Here is a 25,331-nt window from a genome sequence, read left to right on the forward strand (position 1 = left end):
AGATTAGCAGTGAGAAAAGTGAAACTGAGGAAAAAATAAGCTGTTTTATGTCCAGGAACAAAGTGGAGTGTAAGCAAATCAGTGTAGTGGGAAATAAGCCTCAAGTGTGTTAGTTGCTCAGACGTGGTCTGACTCTGCGATCCCGTGGACTGTAGCCCACCAGGCTCCTCTGCCTGTGGAATTCTCTAGGCAAGGTTACTGGAGTGGGTAGCCATTCCCTTCTCCAGGGTTTCCTCTTGACCTAGGGATCGAACCTGGGTCTCCTGCGTTGCAGGCAGATTCTCTACCATCTGAGCTGCCAGAGAAGCCCTAAAGCCGTAAACCAGGGGCTCATTAAAACTGAGCTCTTTGTAGGAAGTGGGAACAGAAAGAATGAAGAGGCAAAAGAAAGAAAAATGAATTTTACTTTTTTGTTTATATTCACCTACTTTGTGTGTCAACTGACTCAGATCCACGAGCAAAACCAGTTAGTGGTAATTGTGATAGAACATTTTCAAGGACGGGCTGCCCAAGTGGCGCTAGTGGGGAAGAATCTGCCTGCCAATGCAGGAGGCGCAAATTTGATCCCTGGGTAGGGAAGATATCCTGATGTAGGCAATGGCTGCCCACTCCTCTGTGCTTGCCTGGAGAACCCCGAGGACAGAGGAGCCTGGCGGGTTGCAGTCCGTGAGGCTGCAAAGAGTCTGGGCGTGACTAAGCACAGCACGCATTTTCAGGGAATTCTCCTGGACGCCACGGGACTCTTGTCATCCTTGAACACCATGAGTAAGGCACCACCAAAGGGAATTTCTCCACATATTTGAACTTAAGACAGAAAGTAATAAATTTATTTCCTAGCTTGCCAGTCACTCTAGTGGTGATAAATTAGCAGAGAGTTAATTTGTTAGGGAGTACTTTTTTTCATTGTTTAGTTCAACTTGGAAATGTTTTCTGTGAAACTTATACCCCTATGGGAAATCATAAAATGCTTCATTCTTGCTGACGTTCTAATTAATTAATACAGGAAAGTGGTTAGCAGGCATCCCCTCCCCCCACACAACCCAAACTCAGTCAGTCTGCTCTTTGAACTCAGAGCAAAGCTAGACCAAGCAGTTACAACGTAAGAGGCATTCATGTCATTTAACGACACTGAGCCTGAGTCCTTCGACTGGGGGAGAAGGGACATGAGTCAGGATCAGAAGTGCTGAGAAACTGGCGAGGCAGGATTGGACGTAGGTGATATGCAGAAAGAAAGAGTAAATAAGTGACTCTAGGAATTATGCCAGGTAAGATGGAGAAAACATGTTCCACCCTATCTCTAGAGAGGCAGCTGTGCAGCTCTGAAGCAGAACGGAGGGAGCAGCTGTCAGACGACTCTGCGTGAACAGTAGCAGGAGGGTTGGAGAGAAGACCAGGGTAAAGTCTCATCCGATCAGTGGTGAGTCTGCCCTCTCTTTATCCCCTGGTCCTCTTGCTGCTTACTCTACGACACAGGTGAAATCAACAAAAGTGAGCAGCAGAGAAGAGTAACTAAGGCCCCATGTTCCTGGGTATGGAACCTAAGAGGCACTTCAAGGACATGAAATACACTGAAGCGATTATGATGAGCAGGGAAACTCAGGAAAGCAATCCTGTTAAACTGTTAAATAATTCTAAGAATTACTCCCAAACTGTGCATGACTAGATATGAATGATCCTAATCAGTATAGTAAAGATTTTGAAAACTGAATTTCCAGAAAAATCTCTGGCAAGAACCCAGACCACCATTGGATGCACATGTGGGACAGTTCTGAATGGCTCTGCAAGGCTTTTAAAACTGAGCTGACACTGAAACCACAGCCTATAGGAGATGGGAGGGAACTTACGGCCTGAGTTTAATCTGGTCAATTTTTTGGCAAAATAAACATTATCAACATTTTTCAAAGGAGTAAAAAAAAAATCCTAAAGAGCCTGAAAACATGACATCCCAGTCCAAAATTACTTAACAGATGAAGAAACTGGAAAATTTCAGTTCTTATGAGAAACGACAATCAACAGACATCAGTACTGACAGGACATAGATGTTAGAATTATCTGACAAAGATTTTAAATTGGTTATTTAAAATATTCTATCAAGCAATTTTAAATTGGTGATTTAAAATATTCTATCAAAAAATATTCTATCAAGAAATTGCAAGCACTTTTAAAATTAATAGATAAATGGACTCAGAAATGATGTGTAAAGAAGAATCAAATGGAAATGTTAGAACAGAAAAATATAATAACTGAAATATAAAACTCATTGAATGAGCTTAAAAACATAATGGAGATAGGTAAAATTGAAAATTTATCAATAGAAATTATCTAACCTGGAAAATAAAGTGAAAAAATATTTAAAGCAAATTAACAGAGCCTCAGCAACCTGTAGGAAAACAACAAAAGGTATAACATTCTTGTCATCAGAGTCTGAGGACAGCAGAAAGCTTCCAGTGCTGGAAAATATTTTACACACTTATTTATTTTATTTGGCTGTGCTGGGTCTCAGTTGCAGCATGTGGGATCTAGTTCTCTGACCAGGATTGAACCTGGGCCCCTGCATTGGGAACACGGAGTCTTAGCCACTGGGACCACCAGGGAAATCCTTAACTATATTTTATTTATTTATTTTATTTGGCTGCACTGGGTCTTAGTTGCAGCATGAGTGCTGAAAAAATATATTCCAAGGTATAATGTCTGAAAACTTCCTAAGTTTGGCAAACCACCTAAACCTACAGATTCACGAAGCTGAACAAATCTGAAACAGAATAAGCCCGAAGAAATTCCATGCTGAGATCAATCATAATAAACTATTGAAACGAAAGACAAACAAAAGTCTTGAAATCACGGGAAAAAATGGCACAGTATGTGCAGGGGAAGAGCAATTTGAATGACTTGATTTTTAGCCAGAAACTGCAGAAGGAAGTGCGTGACATTTTCAGCTGCAGAAAGAGAACTGTTAGCTCGAAAATTCACATTCAGTAAGAAGGGCCTTAGGCATGAAGGTGGAATGGTGTTTTCAGACGAAGGAAAACTAAGAGAACTTGCTGCCAGCAGATCTGTTGTAAAGAAATTGTTAAAGGAAGTTTAACAATTCCCCTTCAAGAAGATTGAAGGGGAATGATACCAGAAAAAAAAAAAAAAGTGCATCAGGGATAATAGGCGAGAGAAACGGTAAATATCATGGTACATACAATAGGTTATTCCTTCCTTGAATTCTTTAAAATATACTTGATGATTGAAAGCGAAATGTAAAACACCACCTGCAAGTTTAAAAAAATTTAAATAAGAGACAACCATAACATATAGGGGGTAAAAGCTGTGAGACAAAATGTCAGTTGTAAGACAGCTGTAAGACAAAATGTCACTTAAGAGGTGAAGTATTAATTCTATTAGGCTGTGAGAAGTTAAATATGTCAATTGTAATTTTCGAAGTATTCACCAAAAATGATCTATACGAAGAGATACACTAAAGCACACTTTGTCAAGTAAAGTAGATTAATAAAAATATACCAATAATTCAAATAAAGGCAAAAATTGGGGAAACAAAGGAAGGGAAAACAGGAAAACCAAATATACCAATAATTCAAATAAAGGCAAAAATTGGGGAAACAAAGGAAGGGAAAACAGGAAAACCAAATATACCAATAATTCAAATAAAGGCAAAAATTGGGGAAACAAAGGAAGGGAAAACAGGAAAACCACATTAATCATAAAATAAAATGGCGAAACCCAAATCCCAGCAGATCAATAATTACGTTAAATTGAAATGACCTACACTCTCCAGTGGAAAGATAGATTGTCACAACAAGTACCGTAAGATTCTGCTTGAGGATCCTAGAGGAGTCACTCTCTTAGGAAAAGAAAGTGAACTAGTGGGTGCCAGGTTGCTGAGGGTCGGACACGACTGAGCAACGTCACTTCCACTTCTTACTTTCATGCCCTGGAGAAGGAAATGGCAACCCACTCCAGTGTTCTTGCCTGGAGAATCCCAGGGACGGGGGAGCCTGGTGGGCTGCCGTCTGTGGGGTCTCACAGAGTTGGACACGACTGAAGCGACTCAGCAGCAGCAGCAGGAGCTGGAAAGAAGGGAGTTTTTTTAATGGTTATAGACTTTGAGTTTCATAAGACTAAAAATTCTAGAGATCTATTACACAATAATGTACCTAGAGTTAACACTTTTGTTCACTTAAAATGGTTAAGATGGTAAATTATATGTTATTTTTTTACCACAATAAAAAGTTGAAAGTATCAGATTAATTTTAAAAATACAAATAAACAAATAAAGCAGGACCAAACTGTGTGATTTACAAGACGCTAATTTCACATATGCTGCTGCTGCTGTTATAAGCAAAAGAACAGAAAATTATGTAGTATGTGGACATTCATCAAAATAATGCTGGAGTGGCTATATTAATATCAGAAAAAGGTATACTAGGAAACCAGGAAAATTACCAAGAATAAAGAGGAATGTTATATACTGAAAAACACTAATTCACCAGATGCAAAATTCCTAAATGTATCAAAGAACTTCAAATGCATAGAACAAAAGGGGCAGAATTAATGAGAAATAAATCCACAAATATAATCGGATACTTCAAGACTCCTCTATTTATAATGAATTCAGCTAGGAAAAAGAAAGTCAGCAAGTATGTGAAAGAACTGAACACCACCATTAACTAAATAGATCAATTGACAATTACAGAATACTTTTACTGGCTAAAGAGCAGAATATACATTATAAAATCCTGTATCCAAAATCTACAAAGAACTTCTAAAACTCAACAATAATAATCTGATTAAAACTGGACAACAGATCTGAACAGATATCTCACTGAAGATTTTCAGAAAGCAAAAAAGCATGTGAAAAGATGTTCAACATCATTCATCGTTAGGGGACTGAAAACTCAACAGTGAGTTATGTGAAATGACCAAACCATAAACTGATAATACCAATTGCTGGTGAGGCTGCAGAGTAACAGGAATTCTCATTCAGTGTTGCCGGAAATGGAAAATGGTACAGCCACTTTGGAAGATAATTTGGGAATATTTTGCAGTTTGTAATACTACCATAAAATTCAGCAATTGCACTCCTGGGTATTTAATGGTCTGAAAGCTATATCCACACAAAATCCAGCATGTAAAAGTTTATAGTAGCTTTATTCAATATTGGCAAAAACTTGAAGCAACCAACGTGTCCTTGAGTGTGTCAATGCACAAACAAACTGTGGTATATCCAAACAATGGGACACTACTCACTAATAAAAAAAAAAAAGAGCCATCAAGCTATGAAAATACAGGGATAAATCTTAAATGCATATTATTTAGTTAAACCCATCTGAAAAGGCTACATATTGTGTGATTCTTGTTATACGACACTCTGAATAAGACAAAACTATTAATATTATAAACAGATCAGTGGTTGCAAGGAGTTCAGGGGAAAAGTGGGAGGGATCAGTTTACCAGGTGAAGCTCAGAGGATTTCTTAGCATGGTAAAACTATTTTATATGATACTACAAATGCAGCTATGTGACACATATATGTCAAAACTCATAGCACTTCACAGTACAAAGAATAAATCTTGGCGTATGCAAGTTAAAAATCGTTAGGAGGTCAGAGTATCCCAGAACGGAATGTAGAATGTGACTAAAGAGTCTAACTGTATACAAATGTATACGAAAACTTCACAGAGGGGAGAAGCTGCTGACCTGAGAAACTGTGATGTGAGATAATCCGTGAGACTAAAGGCTGAAGACGCTACGCGTCACCACACTCTGGGTGGTAAAGTTGTCTGCCTCGGGGGTACAGTCAGCAATCCTGAAAGCGAGACACACACAATGGGACTGAACGACTGTGTGGATGATTGGCAGATGGCGGGAGCCAGGTTGTCTATTGTTGGAGCTGGAGACACAGATAACCAGGGGAATAAAGCTAGGGTGATCCATGTAGCTACGGATTAGAGTTCATGTGGAAGAGATCCATATGAACTGATGTTTAGCTTAATGAAGATGTATATGGTTACATATAGAAATATTTGTTTGTTTTGGGGTTTTAAACATGCTTCCTTAATCCGTCAGCTGAGAAGCCTTAGCAGCAGTGACGCCCTAGGAGCAATGAGCCAGCATTCCCAGACCACGGTTCCCACCACTATTTTCAACAGAAGCCACCAGGGCTCCTTGGAGAAACGGCTGATTCTAAGATCGGTACAGGAAATATACAAGGGAAGCATAGAACATCTCGTAGTGTAAGAAAAAAGGACGTGCTTAAAAAAAGTCCCCAAATGATAGGGATATGGCACAGGGAAAGAGAAGCCACCTGAAAGAGCTCTCAAAAGAACAATGCTGGAACAATCTGAGCAAAGAAATAAGTGCAACAGGGTTGGGTAATAAGCCATGCTTGAGACCGAAAGCGTGTTTGAGAAATAGCCACTACTATTGCTGCTACTGCTAAGTTGCTCAGTTGTGTCCGACTCTGTGCGACCCCATAGATGGCAGCCCACCAGGCTCCCCGGTCCCTGGGATTCTCCAGGCAAGAACACTGGAGCGGGTTGCCATTTCCTTCTCCAGTGCATGAAAGTGAAAAGTGAAAGTGAAGTCGCTCAGTCATGTCTGACCCTCAGCGACCCCATGGACTGCAGCCTTCCAGGCTCCTCCATCCATGGGATTTTCCAGGCTGAGTGTAAACTCAGAGCTGGGATGAGAATCTCTGGCAGCGAAGAGCTAGAGGCAAAATGGGAAGGATGCAGCTCAGAAGAGGCAACGTTCATCTGAAATACACTGTAATCAAAAAATGCCAAGTAAATAATAGATAATATTGAAATAGCATTTTATCTCACATTGGCCAGCACTTAAAAGAACAGTAACAGTAAGCGTAAGCAAAGGATACTGGAAAAGGCCCATTCCTCTGCTGTGGATGTGTGAATTGCTACAGCCGTCGTGGATTTCTTGAAATAGAACTTGGCAGGACCTTTTGAACATGACCCAGCAATCACAACGGGAGAGCCACCCTATAAAGCTTAAGGCCCAGTAAGTAGAAATCTATGGGCAAAGATCTGTATCCCAGACACAGCCTCCACACTAGCAAATTGTTGACGATGACGTGTACTTGAGGCCATTGCAAGGATGAAGGCTAATATATAGGAAATACATTTTGCAAATTAGGTATCGATATTAAAACACAGCAATGTGGAAACACCATGAGACTTCCGCAAGAGGACCTCAGCTTTCCTGCTGCGATTGCTCGCAGCTCCCTCTCTGCACTCTGCGTTTCCCAGAGCCCAGCACGCAGTGAAGGAGCAGGAGGGACAGCGGGCACAAACGCGCCATTGTGGAGAGAAGCCTGCGTGCCCCCAGCCCGAAACAGATTCACCCTGGAGGCCTGCCCCCTGGAGCTCCGGCTCTGAAGTTTACTGATGTTTCTCTTGAGTATTAATCACCCCCAGAAAGTGTGGGTTGAGGCCAGAAAGAAGTCTCTGGATCTTGGAGACAGAGGCTGAGTCCTGGCCATGCCTCCAGCGATCTGGGATCCAGCCATTATCTGCTTGTCTCTGCGGGCTTCGTTATCTCGCGGAAGCAGTTCTCCCAGTGGGTGCTTCCAGGGAGCGTAGAGGCTCTGGGACAAGTTTTCAGGGACCGTTTCTGGCCAGAGACGACTCTGGGAACCTTTGTTAAACTTCTAGTAGATCAGAGACGTGTAGGTTCCAGGGGAATTACGATAGTTAAGAGAAAAGTCTACAGGCTGGAGTGAGTGCACGCCAGGAGAGGTGGAGGCCCCAAAGGGCTCTTTGCTTGGGGAATCATTTACCTTTGTGCTAATGATGCCTCAAGTTAGTGAGCAGGCTTTTGCAAAAGCCTGATCTGCAGGGGTTAGAATGCTCGCTGCTGACTAAATGGAGATGTGTAGTGCTAATAAGGGTCTTCCTCCTTGACCCTCACCTAAATTGTATTCCCCTCAGCCCAGCTCCCATGTCTCTCTACCACCTCTCTGGCAGTTAGAATGCCATGGCCCTTCAAAGACAGTAAATGTTATGAGGCTAGTGTGACGAGGTGAGGTCCACGGAACTCAGCTGGAATCAACTTTATGAGACCCTGTGTCTGTACAGAGAGTCAGAAAGACGCAGCGCACGTGAAGCAGGACCACGGAGAACACCTCTCTAACTGCTTGCCATGTGTGTGTCACAAGCGGCTTTGCCTCTGAAACCTCTCTTTTGTGAAGTGGCGTGAAACCGCAGAGGAGCCCTGCATGCATTTGTCCCCTTTTGAAATAAAAGCTGTGCTTCTGAAAGCAGGCACGATGGGTGTTAGGCTTTCCAGGTGCGCCAACGGCAAAGAACTTGGCCGTCAATGCAGGCGATGCTGAGAGATGCAGGCTCGATCTCTGGCTGGGAAGATCCCTTGGAGTAGGGCATGGCAACCCACTCCAGTATTCTCGGTGGAGAATTCTATGGACAGAGGATCCTGGCAGGCTGCAGCGAATGGGGTTGCCAAGGGTTGGGCGTGACTGAAGCAGCTTAGCGTGCACAGACACACGATCAGCTGGCTATGCCTTCCAGGGGTCATGTGTGGATGTGTGGGCTGGGTCATAAAGAAGGCTGAGCACCGAAGAGTTGATGCTTTTGAACTGTGGTGTTGGAGAAGACTCTTGAGAGTCCCTTGGACAGCAAGGAGATCCAACCGGTCCATCCGAAAGGAAATCAGTCCTGAATATTCATTGGAAGGACTCATGCTGAAACTGAAGCTCCAACACTGTGGCCACCTGATGTGAAGAACTGACTCATTGGAAAGACCCTGATGCTGGGAAAGACTGAAGGCAGGAGGAGAAGGGGACGACAGAAGATGAGATGGTTGGACGGTATCACCGACTCAGTGGACATGAGTGTGAGTAAACTCCAGGAGTTGGTGATGAACAGGGAAGCCTGGCATGCTGCAGTCCATGGCGTCACAAAGAGTCGGACACAACTGAGTGACTGAACTGAACTGATGGTTTCCAAATAAAATTCTTATAATCTAATAGAAAGAAAAGTAGCCTTCAAACAAACTATAAATATTTAATAAATTAATATGCAGCAAATATAGCTTCACAAGTAAGTGTTGGTGTTCGAAATATTTATAAAAATAGGTACTCACTTCACAATGTAACATTAAATCAATTCCATCTGAATTAAAGAGTTAAACATGGAAAATGAAACCATGCAAAGGTATGATGTCTATTTAACTAATCTCTTAATGACAAATGGGCTTCGCTGGTAGCTCAGACGGCAAAGAATCTGCCTGCAATTGGGAGACCTGGGTTCCATCCCTGGGTTGGGAAGATTCCCTGGGGAAAGGAACGGCTACCCACTCTAGCACTCTGCCTGGAGAATTCCATGGACAGAGGAACCTGTCACAAAGAGTCAGACACAGCTGAGTGACGTTCACTTCACTTCACTTAGTGGCAAATAACTTAAGCACAAAGCTGAAGAAGGAGAAGGAAAATTAGTGAGATAATAGATTTAACTATGTAAAAATCCAAACCTCTGTATATTGAAAACTATTGGGACTATATGAGAGAAAGAATTAATACTATTAATATGTAAAGGATCATCCAAGTCAGCAAGTAAAATATAAGCACTCTAAAGCATGTGTTAATGCACATCTGGGCCTTTGCCATTGCGTAGGCGACGTCTGGATCTTGTTCTTTAAATGGTGCACAATGAGGCGAGTTTTCCCTTGTGTGTTATCACTTGAATTTCTTTTGTTATTATCTGTTCCTGTCCTTTGGCCACAGTTCTTTTACAGAAATAGGGGAACTGCCCCTGGAGAAATAAGGATCATGGGGCAGCTCGCTTCTAAGCGGAAAGGGAAAGAGAAGGACCGGGACATACCTGCTCAGTTTTTCCGTTAAAATTCACCAATAACATAGGTCATTCCCAACCCATAGCTCTGTGGGAGAAGAGTGAGTGAGACTGGAAGAAAGCAAATGTGTTACAATGGTAGGAGCTTTGCCCGGACAGAAGCATCAGGAACTGAGAGGAAATTCCTCCTTTCAACAAGCAAAGCCGGTTTTTTTCAATTAATTACTAGTGTATTACTAGTTTCTATTGCTGAGTAACAAATTATCACAAAGTTAAAAACTTAGAGCAACACGCAGTAATTATCTTAGAGTTGTGTTGTTGTTGTTGTTGTTGTTGTTTTGGTGGGTCAAGAGTCTGAGTATAGATGGCTTAGGTAGATGCTCTGTAAGATTCCAGTCAAGGTGTTGGCCCGGATTTGGTTCTCATCCAGAAACTTGACGTCATGTGTCCACTCCCAGACTCAGTCAGGTGTTGGCAGAATTCACTTCCTTGTCACTGTTAAGACTGAGGCCTGGCTTCTTGCTGGCTTTTAGCTAGAGGCCACTCTGAGCTCCTAAAGGTTATTTGACCAGATAATCATGATGGTGTGATCACTCATCTAGAGCCAGACACCCTGGAATGTGAAGTCAAGGGGGCCTTAGAAAGCATCACTATGAACAAAGCTAGTGGAGGTGATGGAATTCCAGTTGAGCTATTTCAAATCCTGAAAGATGATGCTGTGAAAGTGCTGCACTCAATATGCCAGCAAATTTGGAAAACTCAGCAGTGGCCACAGGACTGGAAAAGGTCAGTTTTCATTCCAATTCCAAAGAAAGGCAATGCAAAAGAATGCTCAAACTACCGCACAATTGCACTCATCTCACACGCTAGTAAAGTAATGCTCAAAATTCTCCAAGCCAGGCTTCAGCAATACGTGAACCGTGAACTTTCTGATGTTCAAGCTGGTTTTAGAAAAAGCAGAGGAACAAAGAGATCAAATTGCCAACACCCGCTGGATCATGGAAAAAGTAAGAGAGTTCCAGAAAAACATCCATTTCTGCTTTATTGACTATGCCAAAGCCTTTGACTGTGTGGATCATAATAAACTGTGGGAAATTCTGAAAGAGATGGGAATACCAGACCACCTGACCTGCCTCTTGAGAAATCTGTATGCAGGTCAGGAAGCAACAGTTAGAACTGGACATGGAACAACAGACTGGTTCCAAATAGGAAAAGGAGTACGTCAAGGCTGTATATTGTCACCCTGCTTATTTAACTTCTCTGCAGAGTACATCATGAGAAACGCTGGGCTGGAAGAAACACAAGCTGGAATCAAGATTGCTGGGAGAAATATCAATCACCTCAGATATGCAGATGACACCACCCTTATGGTAGAAAGTGAAGAGGAACTAATAAGCCTCTTGATGAAAGTGAAAGAGGAGAGTGAAAAAGTTGGCTTAAAGCTCAACATTCAGAAAACGAAGATCATGGCATTCAGTCCCATCACTTCATGGGAAATAGATGGGGAAACAGTGGAAACAGTGTCAGACTTTATTTTTTGGGGCTCCAAAATCACTGCAGATGGTGATTGCAGCCATGAAATTACAAGATGCTTATTCCTTGGAAGAAAAGTTATGACCAACCTAGATAGCATATTGAAAAGCAGAGACATTACTTTGCCAACAAAGGTGTGTCTAGTCAAGGCTATGGTTTTTCCAGTGGTCACGTATGGATGTGAGAGTTGGACTGTGTAGAGAGCTGAGCGCTGAAAAATTGATGTTTTTGAACTGTGGTATTGGAGAAGACTCTTGAGAGTCCCTTGGACTGCAAGGAGATCCAACCAGTCCATCCTAAAGGAGATCAGTCCTGAGTGTTCATTGGAAGGACTGATGTTGAAGCTGAAACTCCAATTCTTTGGCCACCTCATGCGAAGAGTTGACTCATTGGAAAAGACTCTGATGCTGGGAGGGATTGGGGGCAGGAGGAGAAGGGGACGACCGAGGATGAGATGGCTGGATGGCATCACTGACTCGATGGGCATAAGTTTGAGTGAACTCCGGGAGTTGGTGATGGCCAGGGAGGCCTGGCGTGCTGCGATTCATGGGGTCACAAAGAATCAGACACGACTGAGCGACTGAACTGAACTGAACTCTGAGCTCCTAAAGGTTGTTTGCAGTTCTCTGACCTGTGGCTCTCTCTGTAGGGCCCCTCACAATGTGGCGGTTTGCTTCTTAGAAGTCAGTATGGAAAAGGAGGAAGTACTGGTAAGATAAAGTCTTGTACAATGTTATGCAATCACAAGAGTGATAACCATCATTTTTGCCATATTCTGTTGGTCACAAGCAAGTCAGGGTCATCTGCACTCAAAGTTAGATCACACAGGGCCTGAACACTAGGGGGTGAGGGTCATGTTGGCCATCTTAGAGTATACCCGCCACACTACTGGAAAACAGGTGCCTTCTTTGCAAGACAGTCTGAGTAAACACTCTTATGTAATCCAGCAATTGTACTTCTGAGCATTTACCCAAAGGAGCTGAAAATGTATGTCTACACAAAAACACAGACATATATTTTCAACTTTGTCGGGAAGATCCCCTGGAGGAGGGCATGGCAGTCCACTCCAGTATTCTTGCCTGGAGAATCCCCATCGACAGAGGAGCCTAGCAGGCTACAGTCCATAGGGCCACAAAGAGTCAGACATAACTGAAGCAACTTAGCACGCACACACAATAGAACCTACATGCAGATATTCGAAGCAGCTTTATTCATAATTGCCCAAACCTGGAAGCAATGAAGATGTCATTTAATAGGTGAGTGGAAAATAAATTGCATTATATCCAGGGGGATATTATTCAGCACTAAAAAGAAATGCATATTACTAAGTGAAAGAAACCAATCTGAATAATAGATTGATAACAGAATAGCCTATTCACGTGCTGATATGAGCATCTCAGTACATTCCCCCTAGTTTTGCTGTGTGAACCCACAATTGTTGTAAAGTCATAGTCTTAATTTAAAAAATGTAAATAGAAAAATTTAACAAAGCCAAAGTTAACTTTTTTGATAGATGAATAAAACTGACACGTTTCCAGATAGAAACATTGATAGATTACTAGAAAGGAAACATAGATAGCAACATTGATAGATTTACTAGAGCGGAAAACAGATGCAAAAATAGCTTGCAAAGAAAGACTGATATCAGGGACCGCGGCTCACTGTCGAGCACACATTGCTGTTTCTCAGTCTCTAGGTTCTGTCCGACTCTTTGCTGCCTCACGGACTGCAGCGCAGCACGCCGGGCTCCTCTGTTTCTCACTGTCTCCTGGAGTTCGCTCAAACTCATGTCCATTGTGTCTATGATGCCATCCAACCATCTCATCCTCTGTTGTCCCTTTCTCCCCCTGCCCTCAGTCTTTCTCAGCATCTTTTCCAATGAATTGGCTCTTTGAATCAGGTGGCCAAAGTATTGGAGCTTCAGCTTCAGCATCAGTCCTCCCAATGAATATTCAAGGTTGGTTTCCTTTAGAATGGACTGGTTGGATCTCCTTGCAGCCCAAGGCACTCTCAAGAGTCTTCTCCAACACCACAGTTTAAAAGCATCAATTCTTCGGTGCTCAGCCTTCTTCATGGTCCAACTCTCACATCCATACATGACCACTGGAAAAACCATAGCTCTGACTGGACTGACTTTGTTTGCAAAGTGTGTCTCTGCTTCTTAATAGGCTGCTAGGTTTGTCATAGCTTTTCTTCCAAAGAGCAAGCGTCTTTTAATTTCATAGCTGCAGTCACCATCTGCAGTGATTTTGGAGCCCCCAAAAATAAAGTCTCTCACTGTTTCCATTGTTTCCCCATCTATTTGCCCGAAGTGATGGGACCAGATGCCATTTTTTGAATGTTGAGTGTTAAGCCAGCTTTTTCACTCTCCTCTTTCACTTTCATCAAGAGGCTTTTAGTTCCTCTTCACTTTCTGCCATAAGGGTGGTGTCATCTGCATATCTGAGGTTCTTGATATTTCTCCCGGCAATCTTGATTCCAGCTTGTGTTTCTTCTAGTCCAGCATTTCTCATGATGTACTCTGCATAGAAGTTAAGCAGGGTGACAATATACAGCCTTGACGTACTCCTTTTCCTATTTGGAACCAGTCTGTTGTTCCATGTCCAGTTCTGACTGTTGCTTCTTGACCTGCATACAGATTTCTCAGGAGGCAGGTAAGGTGGTCTGGTAGTCCCATCATTTTAAGAATTTTCCACAGTTTGTCATGATCCACACAGTCAAAGGCTTTAGCACAGTCAATGAAGCAGATGTTTTTTCTGGAATCCCCTTGTTTTTCCTATAATACAAGAGATGCTGGCAACTTGATCTCTGGTCCCTCTGCCTTTTTTAAAATCCAGCTTTACATGCGGAAGTTCTTGGCTTCTTGCTGAAGCCTAACTTGAAGGATTGTGAGCATTACCTTGCTAGCATGTGAAATGTGTGCGGTTGTGCAGTAGTTTGAGCATTCTTTGGCATTGCCCTTTTGGGAGATTGGAATGAAAACGGACATTTTCCAGTCCTGTGGCCACTGCTGAGTTTTCCAAATTTGCTGGCATATTGAGGGCAGAACTTTAACAGCATAATTCTTTAGGATTTGAAATAGTTCCACTGGAATTTCATCACCTCCACTAGCTTTGTTTGCAGTAATGCTCCCGAAGGCCAACTTGACTTCACTGGATTTTTCTTTAGTTGGCTAAAATCAGTTTCAGCAACTTAGAAGCATAGAATCATAAATGAAACAACTGGTTTAACTGCCAAACTCGTCTTTATTTGATAGGTGAGCAGATTTAGGACCAGAGAGGAAAAATGAATTGCCCAAGGGCACATGGGTCTTCCACAGAAAAGGATCTAGAGCTCAGGACTGATCATTTCAATGCAGAGAAATCTCTCTCTGTCACACTGCCTCACCGCCTCTTATATTTAATAGCCCCTTTCTCCCTGCCCCGCCCCAGATGCACACGACCACTGAATACCCAGTTTTCCCACATGTAGGCTCCGTGACGTAATTCAGCCTTTTAGAAGTGGGGGAAAATAAAATACCAGGGAAAGGATGGGAGGAGCAAGTTCTAGATGAGGTGGTGAGTTTATGAAGTGAATGCTACTTGGCACTTAGTGATACAGTGCTGGGGCACCGCTCTGGGACCGCACTGCCTATTTCCCAGCTGTTCCCCGTCTCCATCTCGCTATGGAGTGCAATTGGCTTCACATTTATATTTAAATTGTAAGTATAACGCATTCATAAGGCAAAAGTTCAAATAGTTGTACTGAATCAAAGGTTCAAACTGTGGAGAGCAGACTAACTGTTCAACTCTGAAACGTTCTCTAACGTTAGTTTCTTCAACAGCATTCTTCCCTGCAAGGGTTCTGGCCTTACCTCTGAGCCTTCCTCTTAGTGGCCTTGAACCACTGTTCTGAATGAATTTTCAGAGAATCCTTGGAAACTGTTTTTCTGAGCAGAGAAGTGTTGAAAGCCTGATGGATTTTAACAAGGAACTGGCTAAGGAAAGAATGCCAGGTATGTAAAGGGAGAAATATAAAATCAAGGAGGAGGCTGTATAGGAGAGCAAAGAAAGAGGGGAGCACAGAAAATGGCTATGATTAAAAAAAAAACACTTTACATGATTTACTTTCCTACCAAAATAAGAAAGGGACTTGCTTATATCCCTGTGCTTTGTATATATTTAATGTCTAAGTTACGGTGGAAATGGAAATGACATCCAGGTAATTTGCCTAAAGTATGCTCAAATTAAGAAATTCAGTTTGTATCCTTAAAGACATTTTACTAAAGCCTAGCTGTCTGTAAAGAGTGGCCTCAAATTTGTTAGCGTTTTGAGTATGGTATTTTCAAGGGAAAATACAAGTTCAATGTAGGGAGGCTGGTTTCCATTTTATGTCCTTTGCTGCCCTCTAGAGACTGTTCCAGGTAGTGTAAACAAATGAAGGCGTCCAGCATCCCAGAATGAAGACTCCAGGAACCGAGTACATTCCGCGTCCTTTGCCCGCGCAGTGCCCTCATTGGCCTGGAGTGTTTCTGATTGAGCCTCGGAATCTGATCTGCTGATTTGCACCAGTGGTGACACTTAGCTCCTCAAGAGCACTTACTAAACGTGTTTCTGGGTCCTCTACGAAGGCAAGCAGACCCCTGAAAATGACAAGTGGGATTCAACTAAAGCGCAAGCAGATAGCCATGAGGCCATCACGAAAAACAAGCCCACCACTGAAGAGATGCGTATGTGATTACACGGAAGCTGAGCGTCTTCCACTAAGAAACCAGCCTTTTCTACAAGAACTTGCTGCCCTGTGTGCACATTGTATCTTTTGTTACTGTATCTTTGGGACCAGTTCCTCCACAGCGTAATTCCTGGGTCAAACAGTAAACCCACATACAAATCTGCTGGATATCGCCAAGTTCTCCTCTGTAGAGGTCCAATATTTTGTATCCCCACCAACAAAGCGTGAGTTTGGCCGGTTCTCCCTAGCTTTGCCAGCGGAGCAGCGTTCACGCTTTTTCACAACACAACCTGGCAGACAGAGCACGACAGACCCTGCACTTCCGGCTTTGCTTCCGTTTCGACTGTGGTTTCAAAGTCCAGTGAGGAAAAGAAAACCACACCAAATATTTTAATGCAGAAAACTAAATGCAGGTGAAATGTTGAGCAAGAATTGGACTAAAACGCAAAAGCAAGCACGAGGAAATGGAGAGTGAATGCAAACTAAATCAGCTACATTAAAACTCTCCACATTTGGAATGAACAGTGACTGTGGCCTTCAACTGACCTTGACTTCTCTCCATGACTGCTGCCCCCAAATCATCATATTGACCTCTCTCTGACTTACCTGGGCAAACTTTGACACTTAGCCTTTTAACCTCACTGAATTCAGAGGCGTTTCTTATGTGCCAGAAGATTGCCTTGAACATAAAGATATGACCGGGAGGGTTCTCTGAGATCTGAAAAAGATCCTCATCTCAGAAGCTTTATTTAAGTCGACATGCCCATCCCCAACTTTTGAATTTTTAAGAATCTGTGCCTGAGAGGTCTCTTGAAAAACTAGGAGGCAGAATGGCGCATAAACAAGCCACTACAATCTTGGCCCATTTTCTCGAAAACTATGATGTGGAGTCACAGCAAAGTATTTTACAACAAAGATAACACATAAGAAAAAACTTACAGCAGTTACTTCACGTATGCTGATGCAAAAACTCCAAATAAAACACTATCAGATGTTATAATGCTAATAATAAAACAGCACTAGCAACAAAATCCTATTACTTAGTAGGTATACTTTCTAGAACTTATTCAATGCATTACCAAGTAAATGGGTCAAAGGAGAAAGATATCAATCACCCCCTCATAAAATAATCACAAAAGATTTCATCTTATTATACTTAAATTTAGACAACACTGCTATGTGTACCTGGTCTTTTCTCCAAGGAAAGCGACCAAGAATTGTATCTCTAGTTTACATCTTTTCTCATCTTTCAGTAGCAAAATTTATGTTTCAAACTGGAGTGGATTAGTTTGCACTTATTATGAAAAATGAAGCAAAACTAATTATTTTACCAGATAAGCCCCCGTGCTGTATCTAAAACGGACAGAAAAGCATTTCTGGGTGATGAGTTTTATCGTAGAACTCTGAGTTTAAGAATCAGCTCAATACATTTTTACCTGAAAAAAAAAAAAGGGGGAAGGAAATGGATAGCCCCTTTCACCTCCAGGGTGGTGGAAAATGCAGGCTCAATCCTGTTTTGTAGTCCCCTCAGTACTCTTGCCTGGAAAATCCCATGGACGGAGGAGCCTGGTGCTGCAGGCCCTGGGGTCGCTTCGAGTTGAACACGACTGAGCGGCTTCACTTTCACTTTTCATTTTCATCATTGGAGAAGGAAATGGCAACCCACTCCAGTGTTCTTGCCTGGAGAATCCCAGGGACAGGGGAGCCTGGTCGGCTGCCGTCTGTGGGGTTGCACAGAGTCGGACACGACTGAAGTGACTTAGCATTAGCAGCGCCTCGAGCTGCACCACAACCTAGGGCCTCATGTGGCACCTGGACTCCAGAGGAGCGTCCTCTAGTCTTCCCCATGGCGGTGGTTGGGGTGCTCACTGTCCAAGCTGACTCATCGCTTTGACGTCAAGGTGGGGGAGCAGGCCCATCCCCTGTGCAATGAAGGGTCTCGCCCTTACAGGTGGGCCCCCGGGTGGCTGTGCACCGTGCTGTGCACTGGCCTTGACGCACACACTCTGCGTGCAAGAGGGATGCACAGCCCTTTCTCCCGTGTCTGAAGACTGTACAGGTCTCAGGACCAAGTTCCTAATTCCAGGGGTGGCGTCAGCAATCCTGGAGTTTCAGGTTGCTGTAGCGATGTATGGGGTTCAGGACCATCTCCCCGGATGAGTGTGCTGTCTGGAGGAGCGGGCTGCGGAAGGGATGCCTCTGGTCAATGCTGTATCAGGCCTGGCCTCTCTTGCTGGCCCGGAGCCCTGTGTATGTGCACCCGGTCACGTCCCCCTTTTTGCGACCGCACGGACTGTAGCCCACCGGGCTCCTCTGTCCATGAGATTTCCCAGGCCAGAATACTGGAGTGGGGTACCATTTCTTTCTCTGGGGGGATCTTCCTGACCCAGGGATCGAACCCGTGTCTCTTGCGTCTCCTGCCTTGGCAGGCAGATTCTTTACCACTGGCGAGGTCCAGAGCCCCACCAGCCAAAAAAGAGTCACCATCTGCCCCTACCCCACCCTCTCCAAAACGTGGCTCAGGGACCGAGCCCGGCATCACCGTCCTGACCCTCAGGGACACCACACGTCAGCAGGGCAGCCACTTGCTGTTGTCCGGGCAGACCCTTCTGTGCTGCGCAGCGTCCACTCCGTCACGCACCCCTACCTCTCACCATGCCAGGCTCTCCACCTCCGCCACAGCCAGCCACACACAGGGCCTTGAAAAGACAGCTCAGCTGTGGTAAATTCTCAGAAGTTCTATGGGTTTTAAAATCTGGATTTCTGGTTTCTCTGGAAAGTGTCAAGATGTGGCCTATCTGGGCCTGATCCTCCGACGGCCACAACGACCGAAACCGAGTCAGGTGATCCTTTTAGACGGGCAAGTGCGCTTCAGGGCACAGCTCTTCCCACCTCGCTCACTCACAGCAGCTGCCTGACCTCCACAGACTCCCAGGGTTTCGACTCCTTCAGTGTACATGCCATCTGCTCCAAGGGCCCTTCCCTCTTCCCTGCACCTGATGAAAATCCTCCCAATCTGAATGGCAATCAGACGGTATAGTCATTACCTGTTTTTTACTTTCACTTAAAATTTACCAGTCCCACCAGTCTTTGGTAGACGCACACACGGCCAGTTCTCAATAAGTATTTTATCTTCTCAACAGAATGACAGCACTTTCCTTCCCTATCATGGGGCCTAAACAGCATTTGCAGCTGTGTATCTTTATTTTGAAGACATACTCCCACCACCTGTCAGAAGTCCAAACAAATACTTCAATTTCCCTTAGGAACTTACTAAATGGTTCTCGTCCTCTATAGGTGTAACTTTCTTTCAAGAGTACTCACTCAGTCAAAATAAAATTGAACTAACCTTTAAATCTGAGAGTAATACTTTTGCTGCTGACAATTTTAGATTTAATTCAACAGCTTTTCTGCATCCAAAGACCTGATAAGTCAATCAGTAAAATCTAAACAATGTTTTTTGTAAAAGATAACTGTGTTCACTTTGTAAGGTATACCTTTATTGTTGTATTCCTTTAAAAAAAGAATTGAGGTTTGTGGCAAGTTTCTGGCAGCCTTGCACCGAGTGCCTGTCAGTGCGGTTTTCCCAGCAGAACGCGGTCACTGTGTTTCTGTGTCGTAGTTTGGCAATCCTTGCAACAGTTCAAACTTGTTCATTATATTTGTTATTTTCATTATATTTGTTACATGATAGGTGATGTTTCATGTTACTGCTATGGTTCACCGAAAGCTCAGATGATGGTTAGCATTTTTAGCAATAAAGTATTTTTAATTACAGTATTACATTGTTTTTTGGACATAATGCTATTGCAGTTAATAGACTACAAAATAGCGTAGACACAGCTTCACTACACACTGGGAAACCAAGAAAGTCCATGCAACGCACTTGACCGTGCCATTTGCTTTACTGTGGCACTCGAAGGCATGCCTGCGCTCACACAACACTATGAATATCCTGTTGGATCAAACTGCTGTTGACAAAGCCATCTGCCATGACTTGGCGCTCAAATACAAGGCCATGAGGGAGGCAAAGTTCAAGTTTGAGGCAATCAAAGACAGGCAAAACAAGAGGCTCTTCCCAGGCTGTGATTTAGATGCTGCCTACATCATCAGAGCAGCCTCCCAGGAGAAAAGCAAACAGAAGGCAGCAATATGCAAGGTACTCTTTAAAACATGTTTATGGATAACTGTCATTAATACAGCAGGATCAGATATGATTATGAAAGATACAAAAAAAACAGAAGAATGTTAGCATTTAATAGAAATTAAAACCTGAGCTGAAGGCTGATCAAAATGTTTGATACTTGGCACTATTCTCATGAAAGATAAGAAACTTGTTTGGTCTTATAAATAAGACAGGTAACTTAGAAAAAGTTAAACTTAGATTTCAAAAAAGCTACAATGCAGTAACACTTGACTTTTTCAAAACTTCACTATGCTACTGGCAAACTCTTAAGATAACCAGGGTTATAAGAAGCTCTTGAAGGGGGAGGACAGGGAAGCATATAAATTGTGGATTTTTAATCTGCAAGTTGAGATTATTTAGAAGAAATAATTTTGGTTTATTTATTCATTTAGCTCTAAAAGGCTGGCTCGGCCTGTCAGAGCACAAGAGAGAGCTCAAAGACGTGGGTAAGGACTGCCATGAAGCCGTTTCAGCTTCTAGAAATGAGCGGCGTGGTGTCAGACCACCAAAAAGGGCAGCATCAGCGGGGCAGGAGGCCCACGGTCGAACTCGCTGCTCTCTTTGGCTTCCAGAGTGTCGCTTACTAAGAATTTGATGAAAATCAATAGGGAAGCTCTACTCTTTTAATTAGTAACTATCTATAAACAGGAGAAATGAACAAAAAAAGCTAACACAAACTGATGTACTTCACTGACTAAAAACCTGTGAACGTGAATTCATTTTAGTCTGCTGAACCTTGAGACATACTTACAAACCAATGGGTAATATACTGCAAAACTTTAAAACATAAAGTCTCGTCTACGACAGAACTCTAAACCTGATGGAATTAATCTCTCCCTTTTAATTATTCTTTCCAAGGAAAGTCCTGAAACTGAGCAGTCACTGAATTTCTACACCTTTACACGTCATCAAAACATGATTTTTTTTTTTTTTGGTCAAAATGATGCAGGAAGCAATTTCAAAAGAGCTCAAGGAGCTTATGTTCTCTAGAAACACATTTCCTGTTTTTTGTACTGCAGGTTACATAAAAAAATAGGGAAGGCTGGACTCATAATCTCTCCGATCCCAATGTCACTGAACTCCCAACGTCCTCATGCTAGGAAAGGATACAGTGTTTAAGGACACTATTAAATTTAAAAAATACCTCCAGTTCTAAAAGAAACACTTTTTATTTTTTAAAAAAGGGCTGGTGCAGTGCCCTTTACTTAGCGGAGACCAGCCACTGACTTCCTCCCTTTACCAGCTTTCCAAGAGGACACCAAGTGAGCTTTCGCCCGGACGCTCTTGCCCCGGGCCCTCCGGGGCTTCTCCTCCTTGTGCACCTTCATGTGCTGCCTGAGGTGCGAGCTCTGGCTGAAGCACTTGCCGCACTCACTGCACTGGTAGGGCTTCTCCCCGGTGTGGGTTCGCTGGTGCTGAATGAGGTGGGAGCTCTGGCTGAAGCACCGGCCGCACTCGTCACACTGGTACGGCTTTTCTCCAGTGTGGATTCTCTGGTGCTGAATGAGGTTTGAGCTCTGTTTAAACCTCTCTCCACACTCATCGCACCGATAGGGCTTCTCCCCGGTGTGGACGCGGCGATGCTGAATGAGGTTAGAACTCTGAAAGAAGCTTTTCCCACAGTCTGCACACTTGTGGGACTTCTTTCCAGTATGGATCTTCTGGTGCTGGAAGAGAGTCGAGCTCTGACTGAAGCTCTTTTCACATTCGACACATTTATAAGGCTTTTCATCCAGGCCTCGTCTCAGTCTCCTGAAGCTTGAGTCAAATCGGACAGTCACCCCCCACCTCTGCCGCTGCCGGCCGGTTCTGCGCTGGTTCTCATAGACTTTTCCTTGGCTGGAGCTCCGAGATATAGCTCCTTTAGGTTTTCCTAACCGCATGGTGAAGAGCCAAATGTATTCTTAAGACAGGCTATGTCCTTCTTCTGAGCGACTGTTCCACTTCCTAGAGCTACACAGCTCAGAATTTTCTGTATAAAAGAAAAAAAAAACAAATTATAGATGACTTGTTAATTATTCAACTTTAACACCTCTTCTGGAGAATCCCAGGGACAGGGGAGCCTGGTGGGCTGCTGTCTCTGGGGTCGCACAGAGTCGGACACGACTGAAGCGACTTAGGAGCAGCAGCAGCAGCAGCAGCAGCAGCAGCAGCAGCAGCAGCAGCAGCAGCAGCAACACCTCTTTAAGCCCATCAAAATTCATCTATTTTTAAATTACGAATGTATTCAATATATATATGAAAACAAAGATAATTCTAGGGAAAATAATGTGCAAAAAAATTCTAATAATTTCAGTGAAAGTCACTCAGTCCTGCCCGACTCTTTGCGACCTCAGGGACTATACAGTCCACGGAATTCTCCAGGCCAGAATACTGGAGTGGATAGCTGTTGCCTTCTCCAGGGGATCTTCCCAACTCAGGGATTGAACCCAGGTCTCCCACATTGCAGGCAGATTCTTTACCAGCTGAGCCACAAGGGAAGCCCAATAATTTCAGAGTCTAAACTTAATAAATACAACCAAATTTACCTTTGGAGTTCTTGTCTGTGGGACAGGACAAAAAAAAGTGATAATATAAAATACAAATTTCTGTTGGGCAATAACAAATGAGTATGTAATTCTGAAAGATTAAAAAGTAGAGACAACATAATATTTTAATGGGAATTTAAAAATAGCTCCAAAAGACAATCAAAATTTGGGTAACAGATCATCATTACATTTTACTATTTGCTCCCATATTAAGCCGATTGTCATTTATGGGTGGCTAATTAGGGTGTCCAAATTAGAAAGAAATGACAACTCATACTCCTTTATTAAATATTTGTTTACCCTTATTTGCTCAGCCACTCTGCTTTCACAGCTGTGGAGGACAATCCAGTTCTAACTTTGTAGCATAAATTGTTTCAAATATGAGAACTATTCTATAAGCAGTGGAAAGTTTCTGTGAATCTATTCAACAAATACTGGATGAGGAAAATGTCAACAAAGAAACGTTTCATTATTATTTCTTCTAGATTCCAATGGCCCAAGAAAGGACAATTGTTTGAAAGCGTGGTACAAGAGGATTTTTTTCAGGGAGGGAAAAATTTCCAAAGAACTTTATTTGATAGTGTAATGAAACAGAATAAAAGGTGGTAGGTAAAACATAAGAAGAAGAAAGTAAGTATACACGTAAAAATAGGGAGGAATTTAAAAAATACCCAAATGCTGCAAGAATTCCAATGTTCAAATAAATTAATTTCACTTAATTACTTACAAGGTTATTTAAAATTGTGGCCACAAACAAGCACAAACTCCAAATAGGTGACAAATGTGGGAGAACCTAAGCCTGCAAAGGTCATACCATGATTGGAACTAATTTCCACCTCCTGTGTCAGCAAGTAAGTAGACTTTAAAATGGGAATAATCACCTTGGTCTTTGCACACAAGCTTACCAAGCAAATAACTGGAAACAATAATTACTTCATGGTTACTGCTTTTCCGTCATTATATTATATAACTGAGACTGTAGACCTGATAGTGCTGAGACTTTAACTGTGTATTTAACAGTTACATCTGCTGTAATTAAGGTAAGTACCAAAAGAGAAAACGGCCCACAACGCAAAATTAGAGCACTGCTCATTTCTTAACTTGGTAAATATTTGTGGAGCATCTATTTCAAGGAGACATCTGTCAGGTACATGATGTTGGTGCTCAAAAACAGCTATAATGGTAATTATACACTGAAAAAAACCCCATATTTATTTTTAAATACTACGGAAGGCAGTTCTAGTAGGAAGCTCTAATTCAGCTGGAACACTACAGATGAGGAAATCACACAGGTAGCCTGGGTCACTGTGCTATTTCATTCTCAGAGCAGGTTTATGGGACTAGCTTCATTCTACTCCCACTTTTAAGGAATCGGCAGGCACACTTTGGCCAGGCACCCAGCCCCTAGAAGCCTGACCCCAGAACCTGTACTCGCAGTGAGAACTGACTGCGACCGCAACTTGCAATGCCAAGTCCAGCGCTCCGGCCGGGGCTCTGCCCAGCTCCACGGCAGTCGCGGGCATCAGGGTACATTTGAGTGAGTGGGCCCGCTGGCCACGCCAACAAGCCGGGCCGGAATGTGCCTGCTTTCTCGCCAGCAACACTGGGACGACAACGAGGCCGCCACATCACCAGGGTGTTAGAAATTCACGCGCGTCAACGTCTGAAGGGCTCGCAACAGCCCTGCGCCCCCCAAGCGCTTCTGCAGGCCGTCTGAGCCGGCCGCGCGCCCGGCGGACGGGAACGCGGCCCCGGAGCCGGGCCGGCCCTCGGCCTCCGCTCGCCGGGCCCCCGCGGAAGGCCTCCCGCGCCGGGGCCTCCGGCCGCCGGGCCCACCCCGCCCGCCTCGCCGCCGGCCGCGGGGCCTCCCGGAGCGGAGCCCCGGAGCCGCGCCCCCCGCGCCGGCCGGGTCGGCGCCGCCCCGCCGCGGCCAGCCCGCGCCCCTGCGGGCTCGGCCCACTCACCGCCGCCGCCCTCGCCCGCTCGCCCCGAGCCCTTCGCGCTGCCGGAAGTGCAGGCCGCGCGGCTGGTCTGCGCCACGCGGTCGCTCTAGGATCCTGGCGGAGTGGCCCTCTATGGTCCCGAGCCCACCGGAAAGAACCGTCCTTCGTTTCCTCCCGTCCTTCCGTTTTCATCTCGTGTCCCTCGAGAGGCGTCGTGTGGCCGCCCAGGAGCGCAGGGCCTGCGGCTATCTCCCTCTGTGACGGAGGAGCCACCGGCAGGCCGGGAACCGCAGGCACGGTCTCAGGGCTTTTGAACTCAGTACCAGCCCGTTCGACCCCGAGACTCCACTGTACAAGTATTAATTACTGATTATATGGAGGTGCTTCTGGAGAGCCTAAACCATTCCTGATAGCTTTTGAGTCCTGATACTTATGTAATTATACCAAAAAGCCCCTACAAAATGGGAACGATCATACTCTTTAAAAATTTTTTTTCTTAAATGTTTTTTATTGGAGTATACTTGCTTTTTTGGAGGCTTCCCTGATGGTTCAGCGGGTAAAGAATCCGCCTGCAAAGCAGGAGACATAAGAGATGTGGGTTCAA

General features: G+C 43.9%; 1 non-coding gene across 1 annotated transcript; it reads right to left on the minus strand.

Annotated features, from left to right (window-relative positions):
* Positions 1-14,585: 14,585 nt before the first annotated feature.
* LOC101120381 (uncharacterized) lies at positions 14,586-24,791 on the minus strand. Its single transcript, XR_009598580.1, has 2 exons — positions 24,749-24,791; positions 14,586-22,228 (listed from the first exon to the last, which is right to left on the minus strand). It is a non-coding gene; the product is annotated as an uncharacterized LOC101120381 (transcript).
* Between the last annotated feature and the right edge of the window lie 540 nt (positions 24,792-25,331).

The sequence above is a fragment of the Ovis aries genome, chromosome 25 (genome assembly GCF_016772045.2).
Source record: "Ovis aries strain OAR_USU_Benz2616 breed Rambouillet chromosome 25, ARS-UI_Ramb_v3.0, whole genome shotgun sequence".
Taxonomy (NCBI): domain Eukaryota; kingdom Metazoa; phylum Chordata; class Mammalia; order Artiodactyla; family Bovidae; genus Ovis; species Ovis aries.